The sequence below is a fragment of the Podarcis tiliguerta genome (genome assembly GCF_965153285.1).
Source record: "Podarcis tiliguerta genome assembly, chromosome: 2".
NCBI classification, from domain to species: Eukaryota; Metazoa; Chordata; class Lepidosauria; order Squamata; family Lacertidae; genus Podarcis; species Podarcis tiliguerta.
Window position 1 is genome coordinate 103,016,646 of NC_139535.1, and position 15,568 is coordinate 103,032,213.

A 15,568-nucleotide genomic window follows, 5' to 3' on the forward strand; every position below is an offset into this window, starting at 1 on the left:
CGAATGCTGAATCAAGGGTCAGCATTGGTGTAACACCAGCAGTTACCGTATTTTTCGCCCTATAGGACGCACATTTTCCCCTCCAAAAATGAAGGGGAAATGTGTGTGCGTCCTATGGGGCGAATGCAGGCTTTCGCTGAAGCCAGGAGAGCAAGAGGGGTCAGTGCACACTGACCCCTCTCGCTCTCCAGGCTTCACGAAGCTCTGCGCAACCCTCAGGAGACCGGCTCCGAGGGTTGCGCAGAGCTGCCTGCAGTCCCGGGCTCAGCGCAGCTCTGCACGGCCATCGGGAGCGGGGCGCGAAGTCCCGCCCGGTTCCTGATGGCTGCGCAGAGCTGCCTCCAGTCCTGGGCTCAGCACACTTCTCCCCATCGCCAGCCCCACAAGCTCGGGGGACAGCGGGGAGGCGGAGCGCGCCTTCCCGCTGTTCCCCGACCTAGTTCTTCCAGCCCCGCACCTGGGGGAGAAATAATTTTTTTTCTTTATTTCCCCCCCAAAAAACTAGGTGCGTCCTATGGGCCGGTGCATCCTATGGGGCACAAAATACGGTAAATTATAAGTGACCACGGAAGACAACTGCAGTGAAGTGGAGAGTCAGATTTAAAGAGAGCCAACCCTTCTCCATCTTATCTCTCTGTGGTCTCTGCTGCTCAAACTCTTTTCTCCAAGCCTAGATCCAATGCCAGAAATCAGCACAGCTGGGCTAGAAGACCCTGGAAGCAAGTGCAGTCAAAGGTTTTGGTTCCCTTCAACCTGTGCCTCTTTTGGATATGAAGAATCAGATCCCACTATACATGATTCGGGCAGAAATGTTTCCAAACATAGGTTGCCACCCTCACGTCTAATTTGATCTGTCATGACTGTAAGAGCAGATATACAGGAAAGATCACATAAGGGGAGAGACTGAAGCAGTCAGAGAAATATCCGCAATTCAACTGACCTCCCAGGTCTGACCTCAGGTTAATAATTAGCTGAACTAGCCAGCTGACTAAGGAACAAGCAACATCTACTGGATTTATGCCATGAATTTTCAAACTCACTGAAGCAACCAAGCATGATCTGACTACATAGAGCCTATTAGAATATGGCTACCCACCTCTCAGGAGAGACAGAACATATCCCCTCTTTCTTGTAGACATTGGTTATGAGCCAGCCTTCCGGCTTCAATTCTAAGGGCTGGCTCTTGCTTTGAAAGCTCTTTATGACTTGGGACCAACATGCTTCAGAGAAAGCCAGCTCCCATATAAGCCCAGTTGTGGGCAATGTTCTCCACAGCAAGCCTCCTCCAGGTGTCCATGCCATAGCAGAGAAAGACAACTACAGTTGTACCATGGTTCTCAAACAGAATGTGTTCCAGGAGTCCATTCGACTCCTGGAACCATTCAAAAACCAAGGTGTGGCTTCTTATTGGCTGAAGGATGCTCCTGCAGCCAATCGGAAGCTGCGCTGGGTGTTTGGCTTCTGAAAATCATTCCAAAACCGGAACACTCACTTTCGGGTTTCAGTTGTTTGGGAGCCAATTTGTTTGGGAGCCAAGGCGTTTGAGATCCAAGGTACGACTGCATAGTGGGGAACAGGTCCTTGACCATAGCTGCTCCAGAGGCTCAGAGCTCTTCGGGTCTTAAAGCTTTGCAGAGAGAATGAAAGCTGTAACTGCAAAGTGAACATTGTGGCTGAATGCTGCTGCTATGATTTAGATTTTTTTAAAAAAGCTCCATGAATTATTTCTGTTGTTTTATTTTGGCCAGAAGACACCTGTGCAGGGCATAGTTTAAACAAACAAAGAGGGTCAAAATACAGCATACTGGAGAAACATGGTAAAGAACCTCAGGTCCATTCTGCATCTTCGCTCTATGAAACCCACCTGCCAGAAATGTATTCTGCTCCTAATCTGGTCCCTGTGCCATTTGTATGATCCATGTTTGGCAAGCATGGATGATGTAGTTTAAAGGGTCTAAAGGTAAAGGACCCCAGACAGTTAAGTCCAGTCAAAGGCAACTGTGGGGTTGCGGAGCTCATCTCATTTTCAAGCCAAGGGAGCCAGCGTTAGTCCACAGACAGCCTTCCGGGTCATGTGGCCAGCATGACTAAACCGCTTCTGGCACAACAGAACACCGTGATGGAAACCAGAGCACATGAAAACACCGTTCCCCTTCCTGCCACAGTGGTACCTATTTATCTACTTGCACTGGTGTGCTTTCAAACTGCTAGGTTGGCAGGAGCTGAGACAGAGCAACGGGAGCTCACCCCATTGCAGGGATTCAAACTGCCAACAAAACATCCTCACAGTCTCCACCCAACCCACCAGGAAAGGCAAAAGCAGTTCAACACATACAAGGAGGTATGTTCCACCCTCCAGTAATCATTTATTCCTTGTTGCTCTGATTGCATCTTAGCTATGGATAGGAAGAATTGAGCACTGTATTGGCATGTAAAAAGCCTGTGGAGATGGGAATTGAAAGTATTTTCATGCCCATGTTGGAGGCAGCTTCCTTGAACATAGCCTAGTGGGCAAGTTTAAGTGAGTTGTCCAAGGCATATGTCGATAAAACAGGAAATACATGTAGAAGTAAAATAGATCTGGGTGGTTAAAACCAGCCTTCCCTAAACTTGGTGCCCTCATGATGTTTTAGACTATAACATGCATCAGCCACAGGTTCTGGATGGCTGGTAAAGCAATAAAGCTATGGCATGTGTCCAGTGCTCTTTTTATGGGGGGGACGCATACCCCTAAACATTTTGCAAATATTTGCACTTTTGTCCGTTTACTGTATTTATTTTTCCCGATTTGATTTTCCCCGAATGGTGATTTTCTTGAATCAAAATGAAAATACCCCTAAACATTTTTTAGGGGGGGGAAGGCACTGCATATGTCACTAGAGAAGGTAAAAACTCACTGGGTTATGGTGAGCCAATCTGATCCGGCAGATTGTGAGCGACAGTTATTATTTCTAGATCCCAAATATGAGCAACAGTGGTACAAGCAAGCAAAAACCCCAAACCAAAACAAATCATGCCTCTTGAGCCTCCCTAAGGGAATGTACTGCAATTCCACTTTGAACAATAGGCCCAGGTTTTTTGCAAAAAGAAGGAAAAGAGCAGAAACATAACACTCTCGCAGCTTCTCGCGAAATGTGATATTTCCACTAAAAAAAGAGAGAGGAGGACGGGGGAACAAAAGCGTCTCATTTCAACGCTCAATCTGAGATGTGTTTCATTTGAATTACAACAGGAAGCTGCACCACAGACATGGGTTAACGTCTAACAACTGCCAGAAAGTTCCCAAGGTATCTGAGCAGCAACAGATAAACTTTCGTTCACCAACACCATGGAGATTCTTCAACCCTCTTTGTTTCGGGGAATCCATCTCCTATTGAGTTGCATGCAAGGGATCCCTGCACAACACAGAGGATTCTGGGACCAGAGGAGCAACCAGGCTGCCGATACAAATGCTGGTCACCTCTGATGGGCTTGATCAATTAGATTGATGTCCTGCTTGTTGACTAGTGACTTACAACATACACAAAATGCAATAGATAAAGGAACAACACACTCTAAACATCATTAGATCCTTTAGATCTATCCAATTACCGCCCGGTTACGAATCTTCCATTCCTGGGTAAGGTGATTGAGAGAGCGGTTGCTGAACAGCTTGGTAGGTTTCTGGATGAAACATCGGCTCTCGATCCATTCCAGTCCGGCTTCCGCGCTGGTCATGGGACCGAGACGGCTCTGGTCGCCCTAACAGATGATCTCCGCAGGCAGCTGGATCGAGGCGGGTCGGGGCTGCTGATTCTTCTAGACCTGCCAGCAGCCTTCGACATGGTCGATCACAAACTCCTGGACCACCGCCTTGCCGACGTGAGGATCCAGGGCACAGTCCTTCAATGGCTGCGCTCATTTCTCTCTGGTCGGGGACAGAGGGTGGCGCTTGGGGGGGAATTGTCATCGCGCCACTCCCTGGTGTGTGGAGTGCCTCAGGGTGCGATTCTCTCTCCGATGCTTTTTAACATCTTTATGCGCCCCCTCGCCCAGCTTGTCCGGAGTTTTGGGCTGGGTTGCCATCAGTATGCCGATGACACCCAACTTTATCTGTTGATGGATGGCCATCCTGACTCGGCCCCAGACACACTGACCAGATGCCTGGAATCTGTGGCTGGATGGTTACGTGGGAGCCGGTTGAAGTTAAATCCTTCGAAGACAGAGGTCCTCTGGCTGGGACGGGGCGATATGGGATTGAGGGGGCAACTCCCATCTCTTGCGGGGGTGCAACTAGTGCCAGCATCGTCCGTTAAGAGTTTGGGTGTAATCTTCGATACCTCCCTCTCTATGGAGGCACAGATTACAGCTATAACAAAGGCGGCATTTTTTTCATCTCCGCCAAGCTAAGCAGTTGGCTCCTTATCTCTCTCGCCCTGACCTAGCCACTGTGATCCATGCAACGGTCACCTCCAGACTGGATTATTGTAACTCGCTCTACGTGGGGCTGCCCTTGAGACTGACCCAGAAACTCCAGCGGGTGCAGAATGCCGCAGCGAGACTCCTTATGGGGTCGTCGCTGCGAGATCACATTCATCCGGTACTATACCAGCTGCACTGGCTCCCGGTGGAGTACAGGATCAGGTTTAAGGTGCTGGTTTTAACCTTGAAAGCCCTATACGGCCTAGGACCCTCGTACCTACGGGACCGCCTCTCCTGGTATGCCCCACAGAGAACCCTACGGTCTGCAAATAAAAACATCCTGAAGGTCCCAGGCCTCAGGGAGGTTAGGCTGGCCTCAACTAGAGCCAGAGCTTTCTCGGCTGTGGCACCAATCTGGTGGAACGCTCTGTCACAAGAGACTAGGGCCCTGCGGGACTTGACATCTTTCCGCAGGGCCTGTAAGACAGAGCTGTTCCACCAGGCCTTTGGTCAGGGCACAGCCTGACCCCCTCCTCTGGCAATCTGCACAGGGTCTTGCTTGCTGGTTGCCATCAATTTGTTTTTGATTGATTTTATGGTGAAAAGTTTTTAGAATGTTGGATTGTTTTGACTGTTGTTAGCCGCCCTGAGCCCAGCTTCGGCTGGGGAGGGCGGGGTATAAATAAAATTTATTATTATTATTATTATTATTATTAAAGGAAAACAACCATATGAGTCAGCACCAGATTTTCCTTGCAACAGGGCAGTTAGTAGTAATGGAAGGTCTTTGGGGTTGTTTTTTGGGTAAGGGTTAGTGAGAGGCAAGTTGGTGCACACTTCTGTCTGCTGGTGGCTGGTTGTCCTGTGATGGGCAGGGGACAGTCTTACTCAGCTTTCCCCAACCTGGTGCCTTCCAAGTTTTGGTGGACTATAATTCACCTTATCGCAGACCATTGATCATGCTGGCAGGCGCTATGGGGAACTGTAGTCTAACAACACCTGGAAGGCACCAGGCTGTGTTAGCTGAAGCAAGTAAATGTAAAGGTAAAGGGACCCCTGACCATTAGGTCCAGCCGCAAACGACTCTGGGGTTGCGGCGCTCATCTCGCTTTACTGGCTGAGGGAGCTGGCGTACAGCTTCCGGGTCATGTGGCCAGCATGACTAAGCCGCTTCTGGCGAACCAGAGCAGTGCATGGAAACGCCATTTACCTTCCCACTGGAGCGGTACCTATTTATCTACTTGCACTTTTGACGTGCTTTCGAACTGCTAAGTTGGCAAGAGCAGGGACCGAGCAACGGGAGCTCACCCCGTCGCAGGGATTCGAACCACCAACCTTCTGATTGGCAAGTCCTAGGCTCTGTGGTTTAACCCACAGCGGTGTTAAACTTCACCTCTCCCCCTTGCTCTCATCATTACCCATGGGCAGTGTTAGAAACTTGGATATATAAGCTAATCGCCAAATGCCGCCTTAAACCTTTGTTACAGTTGCCACCACATAATGTCTAGAAGCCATTTCCTCCCAATGAAGTTCATTTCAATTTCTACCCCACTTTATATTTTAAAGGAAAAAATCTCAAAGCTGTTGACAACACATTAAAACAGGCCCAGCAAAGGAAGAATGGATACAAAAACATATGGAAGAGGCAGAAATGGCGAAACTTACCAGACTGGTTGCACCAGTCACAAAATGTGCCTGGCTAATTTGGGACACTGCCCATGGGGAATATAGTTTTAATTCCTTGGGGCACACCCAGCGGCAGGATACTAGACAGAAAAATCAAGAATGGTTGAATGTTGGTTTCTTCAAAGAAGCATGTCTGCCATCACTTATCTTCCCAGTGGGCAGTGGCGTAGCGTGGGTTGTCAGCACCCGGGGCAAGGCAAGTAATTTGCGCCCCCTAACCCGTGAGCCAGGTAGGGGCAGAGAGCTGCAAGTGCGAGCGAGCGCCCCCAGATGCTGTGCCCGGCCCCCCCTGCACCCCCACGCTACGCCACTGCCAGTGGGGAACCCCAACCTCTCAAGGAATCCAGGGGGTACCCTGAAGTACAATTAAAAAACCTATTCCAAACTAGTCCACCCCACGTACGCCATGTCAACATTGTTTTAAGACAGCAATGTCTACTGGCAGCACCTGTGGATTATACAGAAGGAGAGCTAAAGGCATCTAACACTTTTTTGTGTTGGGACAGTTTAGTGAAGAGCAGAGATGCACTGAACACGCCCAACAGGCAGTTGCAGCCACTAGCTCAACTCAGCATAGCAGCTTCTTATAACTTTATTTTTTTGCAAATATTTATGAACCACCACTTCCTAAAAAAATGTAAAGGCATAATATATCAGAAAATTGAATCAAACTTTCCATTTTTAGGAGCAGTCACGAAAAAGTGCTAAACCACAAGTTGGCCAGACTTTTCAGATTCTCTCCGCTACTAGCAAAAAAACCCAAACAAACCCCTTCTAAGTGGAAGTATATAGAATTGCTGAGAAACTCTGCTTTCTCAAGAATACCCATATGGCGGCAACTGCAAAACACAGACCTGGCCGGATCAGCCAAATGGCAAACATGATGGTAAAATATTGCAGTCCTCAGCTTGCAGAAACAGATGTTTTGGGAATAAGAGCAGCAAAAACAATTTCACACCCTGCTTGTTTGTGCAGTACTACAATCTCACTTAGCTGTCCTGAGGTTGCCATCCACTTTCATGCATAGTTGACACATTTTGGGAGTCAAAAGATTTCTCTGCTCAAAGGAGCCATGACAAACCACTCCCATCATGATATGAAGATGCAGATCCACCATTAAAAGCCACTGGAATATGCTGGGCTACCGTGTTGAGTTTGGCGACCCAGATTCATGGGGGAATCCCTAGTGATGTTGCTCTCTGTCTATCTCAGAGCTGCTGTGACAAGCAAATGAGTCAGGAATTTATGGAGGGTTTTTGTGTGTGTATTGCAACAGAAATGATTTGCTGTGATGTAGATGCGGGTGGCGCTGTGGGTAAAAGCCTCAGCGCCTAGGGCTTGCCGATCGAAAGGTCGGCGGTTTGAATCCCCGTGGCGGGGTGCGCTCCCGCTGCTCGGTCCCAGCGCCTGCCAACCTAGCAGTTCGAAAGCACTCCCGGGTGCAAGTAGATAAATAGGGACCGCTTACTAGCGGGAAGGTAAACGGCGTTTCCGTGTTCGGCTCTGGCTTGCCAGAGCAGCGATGTCACGCTGGCCACGTGACCCGGAAGTGTCTGCGGACAGCGCTGGCCCCCGGCCTCTTTGAGTGAGATGGGCGCACAACCCTAGAGTCTGTCAAGACTGGCCCGTACGGGCAGGGGTACCTTTACCTTTTAGAAGAAACTACTGGGGTCTCTCTGGCAACTATCCAGATTGCCACTAAACATGCAAACAAGAAGTCTTTCATTTTTCATCGGGAAAGACTTAATCAACAAAACACTCCTTGGGAACGCATTGCAGGATGCCGAGCACAAATGTAACCACTGGCAGCAACAAAACATAACATCCTGAACTCAGCTACCTGCCCACAGATCATAGAATCGTTGAGCTGGAAGGGACCACAAGGGTCATCTACTCCAACCCGCAGCAATGCAGGAGTCTTTTGCCCAAACCCGCAACCCTGAGTCTCATGTTCCACCAACTGAGATATCTAGCCACATTGCGTGGTAACCAGATGTTGCCTGGACTCCCAACTCCCATCAACCCCGGACAGAATGGTGGATGGGCAGGGATGATGGGATTTGTAGTCCCAGCAACCTCCGGAGGCCACCACGTTGCTTATAGCCTCAGCTGTGCTTTTCGGTGCGGCACACCGATTCGTAGATCTCCTCAAAACTGGGCAGTAAGACGCTTGCGTAATCAAAGGCGCATCACAGGAAGCCAGCGATCTGATTTTTCATTTCCCGATTCCTTGCGTCAGAATCGGTCCCCAAGACAAAATCTTACAGAGAGCACTGACGCTGGATCCAGGCTTGCGGCTCTCACAAGCCCGACATTCGTGGAGGGGGGGTGAGGGGGGGGAGAGAGAGACAAGAGAACATAATGCACCAAGCTGGCTAGGCTGATGCGCCGGGTACGCCTCGATCCTGGTCCTTTCCCAGGGATTCCGGCGGAACAGCAGCAGCCCCGCGCACCGCAACGCGCAACCTGGAAAGGTCATGGATCCTGCGCCCTCCAGCGCCCACCCACGCCGCCTCCCGACTGCCCTTCCTCCGAGGAGCGAGCCAGCCAGCCTTGCCCGTTATCCCAGGACCTAAAAATAAAAACAACGTGAAATCTGCGGGAATTATATGGATAATCTACTTGCCTGCTTGCTGCAGTGGACGGGCTCCCAACCCGCGCTAGAGTGCAAAAAAAAGAAGAAGGAAAAAAAGAAGTAGACGTTGCCAGACCTAACAAAGAAATCTCTCTCTCTCTCCTGCTAGAATTTCGCTTTGATGGTATCTCGAGGTTCCCGGGGAGGAACGAGGGTTGAAGAAGGAGAGAGGAGGGGGGCGGGCAAGGAAGCGATTCCGCCGATCGCCCACTCCTCCCTTCCGTGGAGAAGAAAACGGGGTTGCGCGGGGGGGGGGGAGAGGAGGGGTGACATTAGGAAGAAGCAGATTGCTTAAAGCCAACTGATTCCCCAAGCAGTGGCCAACCGGACTGGAGACGCACCCCAGGCTTCATAAGGGGGTTCCCCCTTGCAAAGAAAGCAGAGCCCTCCCCCCGCAATTGTTAGACCCCCCAAAAAAAACTTTGCAAGGAAAGACCCCCCCCCAGTCCCCGCTCCTTTCTTTCCGTCCAGCGTCTCTTTGCAGCAGCATCCAATTCATTTCCTTCCTTCCCCCTCCATCCTTTCCCCTTACCTGGCTCAGCGGCGGATCCAGGCGATGCCTGCGCTCCCCCCAGCCGCCGGGAAGAGGAAGGAGCCCGTCGGCCGTAGCTGGGCGAGAGAGCAAGACCGGCCTCTCTCCTGCTCCTCCTTCTTCGCCGCTCGCTCACCCCGCGCTCAGGAGCCAGCCAAACCCTCCGCCTCCCACCTTGGGCAACAGTTGGCAGTTAGCGCGGAAGCCACGCCTCCCCCCCCCCCCGCAGGCTGTTGCTAAGCGCCCCGGCCCCCTCATTGTATCCTTTCGGCAGCATCAAAACGGGGCGGGGGCGCGAAGATTCCAAAAGGGAAAGTGGGCGGCGCCAAGAGTTTTTAGAGGTTGTTATTGTTGTTTAGTCGATTACTCGTATCCGACACTTAGTGACCCCATGGACCAGAGCACGCCAGGCACTCCTGTCTTCCACTGCCTCCCGCAGCTTGGTCAAACTCATGTTGGTAGCAGTGAGAACACTGTCCAACCATCTCGTCCTCTGTCGTCCCCTTCTCCTTGTGCTGGGATCTTTCCCAACATCAGGGTTTTTTCCAGGGAGTCTTCTCTTCTCATGAGGTGGCCAAAGCATTGGAGCCTCAGCTTCAGGACCTGTCCTTCCAGTGAGCACTCAGGGCTGATTTCCTGAAGAATGGAGAGGTTTGATCTTCTTACAGTCCATGGGACTCTCAAGAGTCTCCTCCAGGACCATAATTCAAAAGCATCAATTCTTCGGTGATCAGCCTTCTTTATGGTCCAGCTCTCACTTCCATACATCACTACTGGGAAAACCATAGCTTTAACTATACCGACCTTTTAGAGGTAGCCGCTAGCAGAGCTTCCATCAGGGGTCTGTGGCATGCAAGCAATGGGGATGGTGCGGGGTGGGTGGGGGCTGTGGTTGGGAATGCGTGGCTTGCTGCAAAGAGCAAGAAACTACGCCCATCGCGGAAACTTGAGTTTCGTTGGGGGTCAAGTTCCCGCATTCGAGCATACGAGCCCAGCTGGCCTCAGTGGAACATGCTTCTGAGCAAAAATTCACGCATCCACTGTTTTGTGGGGCCGCAATGGCGCAAAAATGTGGTTACAAAGCACGGATCCACATGGATTCTCAGGATTCTCAGGATTTTTGCATTGAGCTACCCCAAACTCACCGTCAAATCACATGTCTGTGGCCATAGCATGAACCACAAAAATCACACATCCACTGTTTCGTTCAGATTTTTTTTTTCTTCTTGTTTTCCTCCTCTAAAAACTAGGTGCGTCTTATGGTCAGGTGCGTCTTATGGAGCGAAAAATACGGTAACCCCTTTCCAGCCCTGGGAGGAGCATGGATAAAGTTTGTGTGACACACCTATACACTGCAGCCGACACACTAACGTGTAGTGACACACAGTTTGGAAAGCTCTGCTCTAAAGACCTGCATTCTAGCTGCTGTTTCCATCTCAACTTTGGCCTCTGCATTACCCATCCCTCTAGGGAATGAGCCCCATCTGCATTCTCAATCCTCCAATAAGGCAGAAAAACCTGCACTAACTTCTCTTATTGATGATGGTGGTTAGCGTTTTTCAATAAAGGATGAAATAGTATGCCAAAGCAATAACATAACTAGAAACTGTTTCTCATGCATGTTTCACGGCTAGCTGACATTTCCCTTCTTCCTTCCTGCACCAGTCCACACACGGAAATTCAGATACACGAAACAGTCATAACCATCAGGAATTTTTGCCAAGAATGAATTGCTGGGAGCCTTGAAAATTATGGATGTTCAGTGAAAAGCATGCCAAAGCCTATAGAAAGAATCTCGGATCTTTTGCTCTTATATAAATCTTAACTGATGGGTCATTTTTTTCTATTACTGCTCCAAAGAGATTGGTATCACTGACCATGAATAAGATCTTGGGATGATTGCCAGGAGTGAGCTATATAGTCAGTCTTGCTGCTAAAGTCAGGCATATACAGTCGTACCTTGGAAGTCAAACGGAATCTGTTCCAGAAGTCCGTTCAACTTCCAAAACGTTTGGAAACCAAAGCACAGCTTCTGATTGGCTGCAGGAAGTGTCGGATGTTCGGCTTCCAAAAGAACGTTTGGAAACTGGAACAATCACATCCAGGTTTTGATCATTTGGGAGCCGATTTGTTCAGGAGCCAAGGCGTTCAATATCCAAGGTACGACTGTACATAGTTCCTTTAACAGAATGTTTGAATTTCCTTCCTCAAAAATATTCAAGTAACGCTAACTGTGAACTTAGCGACACTTGTTCATTAAGGATAAGAACCATCTCTGCGTGTATCATCTTCCAATACCAGCACAAATGTTTATATTTGCACCGCAAATATGTTTGCCAGACCCTCTCCAATAAGTCATAGTGGAAAACATTTGAGACAGCTGTAAAGGTGTACAATACCGTCTGTGAATTAACTTCAACAAATTCTCCCTAATGTAAGCTGAGACTGATCAAAAGAGTCACACCCACACCATATATTTTATTCTAATCTTTGGTTTGAATTTCACTCCCCAAACCCATATTGCTTTAAGGCTTGCCATGGAATTCAGAGTTGCTCCTAAGGTCTTGCAGAAAGAAAGAAAGAAAGAGAAAGAGAGAAAGAGAGAGAGAGAGAGAGAGAGAGAGAGAGAGAGAAAGAAAGAAAGAAAGAAAGAAAGAAAGGTATAAACCCAAACACTCTTCACAGCTGTCATATTACTGTGCTTCTGCTTTCAGAAATTGCTTTCAGTAACTTCCTTTTTTGAAAACCAACATGTTGTTGTGCAAGCCAGTATTTCGTTATTGTACAAATATATACTAGCAAACAAACAGGAGGCAAGAGAATAAAGAAATGAAAGTGGGACTATTGGGGAAAGTATCCAATTTTTACACAAGCATTTCCCGGAATGTGGCCACCTTGTTACAATGTCCATGTCAAACAAACTGAGTCACAAATGGGTTCAAATTAGGAAAAGAAAAAAAAGCAGAGGTAGTTTACAGGCTTCACTGTAGTCTGGAAAATCAAAAGAACACAGAATGCCAGGCTATAGCCGTCAGATATCTTAAATAAGTTTTACATCCTCTTTATGCAGAAATGGTCATTCTTTAATGAGGACTAACTCAGTCAACCATTAAAACAAACAAACAAACCTGTGGCATATGCATTTTGAAGTTATCACAATAGAAAAAGTGTGGTTTGGTCTTTTGTATTTGCTTTTCTCTTTGTTTGGCCAATACATTTTCATGAATATTTGCTGCTTTTAAAAGGCACAAGAAAGCGTCTGTGAATCTATATTGGAAAGGGATACATAAACATAGGAAGCAGATGACTGGCTAATATAGTCACATGGCCACAACAATGGTTGCATTTTAATGTTACAAGCCATAGTTTATCATGACAGGAACAATTCTAGCCTCCCCCTGGGTTCACATTTATGGTGCAACTATGGAAGCTTTCGTTTCCATTTTTGATTAGCCACTGTTTGTTGTTTCATCTGAACCCAACAAACTTTGGCTAACCTTAACTATGGTTTCTTTGAAACAAGCAAAGTTTCAAATTTTGGTTTCTCAAACTGGCTTTGTTTCCGACACACGATACCTCAGATTAATCCCTGTTTAGTGTTGCATCTAGCCACTAACTTCTGCTTCACTGTAAATGAAGGTTTGTATCTTCTGCTCTTTGCTGGGTTGATGGAAGGTTTGTGTGAGAGTCAGGAGTGGGAGGCGAGGGTTATTCCATCACGACAAACATCATTTATTGTGATTTTCCAAATGCAGCCCCTGCCTTTGCAACTACAAGCCTGAGACTAGGGCTGTTTATAAATAATGAGAGATTCCCTAGATGCTGAGAAGGCCACAGAAAGGTAATCTTGAATTTATACGTTGTACAAATTTGCATTAAGGGTAATACAACAGGGAGCTGGGTATATGTTTAGCCTGGAAAAGAGGAGACTGTGAGGAGATATCTTCACATATCTCAAGGGCTGTCACCTGGAAGATGGAACAGCTTATTTTCTCCTGCTCTGGAGGGTTGGACCTGAACCAATGCACTCAACATTCAAGAAGGGCGATTCCAACTAAACTTGAGGAAGAACTTCTGACAGTAAGAACTATTCAGCAGTTATGGACTCTCCTTCCTTTTAGGTTTTTAAGCAAAGCTTAGATGGACTGAAAGAAGATCAAACCTCTCCATTCTTAAGGAAATCAGCCCTGAGTGCTCACTGGAAGGACAGATCCTGAAGCTGAGGCTCCAATGCTTTGGCCACCTCATGAGAAGAGAAGGCTCCCTGGAAAAGACCCTGATGTTGGGAAAGATTGAGGGCACAAGGAGAAGGGGACGACAGAGGACGAGATGGTTGGACAATGTTCTTGAAGCTACCAGCATGAGTTTGACCAAACTGCGGGAGGCAGTGGAAGACAGGAATGCCTGGCGTGCTCTGGTCCATGGGGTCACGAAGAGTCGGACACGACTAAACGACTAAACAACAACAAGGATGGCCATTTGTCAAGGATGCTTTAGTTGAGATTCCTGCTTTGGAAGTTGGACCAGATGATCCTTGAGATCACTTCCAACTCTACAGTTCTGCATTTTAGTATTTCTATGAATCTGTTCCTTTTTTCACGTTGATTTGACACAACTAAAAAAGGAGATTTTGTCTCAAAGGCCAGATAAGAAAGCAGTCATGGCTCAGCAAATGTCATTTATAAAAACGAGTGTGTGATAAATAAAAAGAACCCGTTAGGCACATTTTTCATAATTACCCTGTAGATTTCAGCATGAAATGTCTCCAGTTACTCTTGATCATCCAGCATTATTTTGAGACCTGACAGTTTATGCATTTAATGGAATTCCAACTTGTGCTGGGTTAGCAAATATACTGGCAATCAATGTTTAATAATAGCTTTATTGAAAGCATGTTTTATTAGCTATGGATGCCCAGGTACACGAACCAAGTGTACCATTAGTAGCCCAGGGTTGTATGATTCATTGCAAGCCAATAATTAAATAATAATAATTGGCATCTTGTTGATAGAAATTTACCAAAGTTACTACAAACTGTGTCTCTTCAACGGATCAAGCCCTGTCTGTAGAGTGTTATATGGATTTAAATAAGCTATGAGTACTGTCAGATGTATTCCCCCTTGGCTTTCGGTAAAGCTTTGTGCTTTACTACTTTGTATTAATTAAGTAACCGTATGAAAATCTGATTTTTCACATTGATGCAAATGCAGAAAGACACCACTTTCACTCAAATGAGGACATTATGCAAAAAATTAATGCATTGGCAATTCTCAATGTGATGTGGGTGGCGCTGTGGGTTAAACCACAGAGCCTAGGACTTGCCGATCAGAAGGTCGGCAGTTCGAATCCCCACAATGGGGTGAGCTCCCGTTGCTCGGTCCCTGCTCCTGCCAACCTAGCAGTTTGAAAGCACGTCAAAGTGCAAGTAGATAAATAGGTACCGCTCCGGCAGGAAGGTAAACGGCGTTTCCGTGCACTGCTCTGGTTCGCCAGAAGCGGCTTAGTCATGCTGGCCACGTGACCTCAGCCAATAAAGCGAGATGAGCGCCGCAACCCCAGAGTCAGTCACGACTGGACCTAATGGTCAGGGGTCCCTTTACCTTTACCTTTAATTCCCAATGCAGAGGTGTTAAACTCAGATGGTTGTTTCCTACAATTCATGCACAGAGTTCTGATTGTTGGGATACTGCCAGGGAGACAAAGTCCATCTCGACTTCACGTCCTCTCTGGACGTCCATCGATCTCCCGTAGACACGCAGTATCAGCAATTAGCGACACGAGCTCCAGAAATAGCTTCCCACATTCCAGAGCCGATGCACGCTCTATCAGCAGATAATGCACAGTGAAAGATGCACCCAGGAGAGCATGATTTACAAGTTTATTCAGCGTCGATCAGAACAAAGAAAAACATGACTGCCTGCTTCAGATGTCTCCAGCAGAGAGAGAGAAACGAAAGCAAAGACACAACATAAACATCCGGTGAAACAGGAAATACGCAGACTCTGACACAAAAAGCCTGCTCCCTTTTAAGGTGGAACGGAAATATCCTAACACTGATCACCTAACAAGACTTGCCTTTCTTCTCCTTGCATGCCCTCAAAATCTGCTATGGGGTGTACCCCACCTCTTTGAAGCAAATATTGGGGGTACATAGGGACCAGAAGGAGAAGTTGTCTGCTGTCTTAGTGGAACAGCAGCGCTGGCTGTGATCCAGAGGTAGGATTTTTGAACAAAGTATACATAAAATGATTGCTTCAAGTTTGAATTTTTCCAGGTAGTTTTGGATGCATAAAAATGACTGTTGTACTAGTTTC

General features: G+C 47.6%; 1 protein-coding gene across 5 annotated transcripts in view; it reads right to left on the reverse strand.

Moving 5' to 3' along the window:
* The window catches only part of RAB11FIP4 (RAB11 family interacting protein 4), a 196,450-nt gene that overhangs the window by 49,262 nt on the left and 131,620 nt on the right, over positions 1-15,568 (reverse strand). The window contains exon 1 of one of the 5 annotated variants that reach the window (XM_083427522.1): positions 9,255-9,414. The exons of 3 other annotated variants lie outside the window; for them this stretch is intronic. The gene's annotated coding sequence lies outside the window, so the exon portion shown is untranslated. Of the gene's footprint in view, positions 1-9,254; positions 9,415-15,568 lie in introns of those variants that run through there. One more of the 5 variants, XM_083427521.1, reaches the window with a different exon arrangement.